This window comes from Gracilinanus agilis, chromosome 3, assembly GCF_016433145.1.
Source record: "Gracilinanus agilis isolate LMUSP501 chromosome 3, AgileGrace, whole genome shotgun sequence".
In the NCBI taxonomy this organism is placed as follows: Eukaryota; Metazoa; Chordata; class Mammalia; order Didelphimorphia; family Didelphidae; genus Gracilinanus; species Gracilinanus agilis.
Genome location: NC_058132.1, coordinates 657,636,730 through 657,637,151, shown reverse-complemented (window position 1 = coordinate 657,637,151; position 422 = coordinate 657,636,730).

The following is a 422-nucleotide window of genomic DNA, read 5'->3' as shown; positions in this document are numbered from 1 at the left end:
TTTTCTTTTGCTTGAAAGCTTTTGAATTTGGCAATAATATTTCTAACTGTTTTCTTCTCTGGGTCGAATGTAGTGGGTGTTCTATGAATCCTTTCGATGTCTATATTGCCCTCTTGTTGTAGGACTTCAGGGCAATTTTGCTGAATAATTTCTTTTAGTACGGAGTCCAGGTTTCTATTAATTTCTGGTTTTTCTGGAAGACCAATTATTCTCAAATTGTCTCTTCTAGACCGGTTTTCTTGGTCTGTCACTCTCTCATTGAGATATTTCATGTTTCCTTCTATTTTTTCAGTCTTTTGACTTTGTTTTATTTGTTCTTGTTGTCTTGAGAGATCATTAGCTTCCAATTGCTCGATTCTAGCCTTTAGGGATTGATTTTCGGCTATAATCTTTCGGTTTTCGGCCATAATCTTCTGGAATTC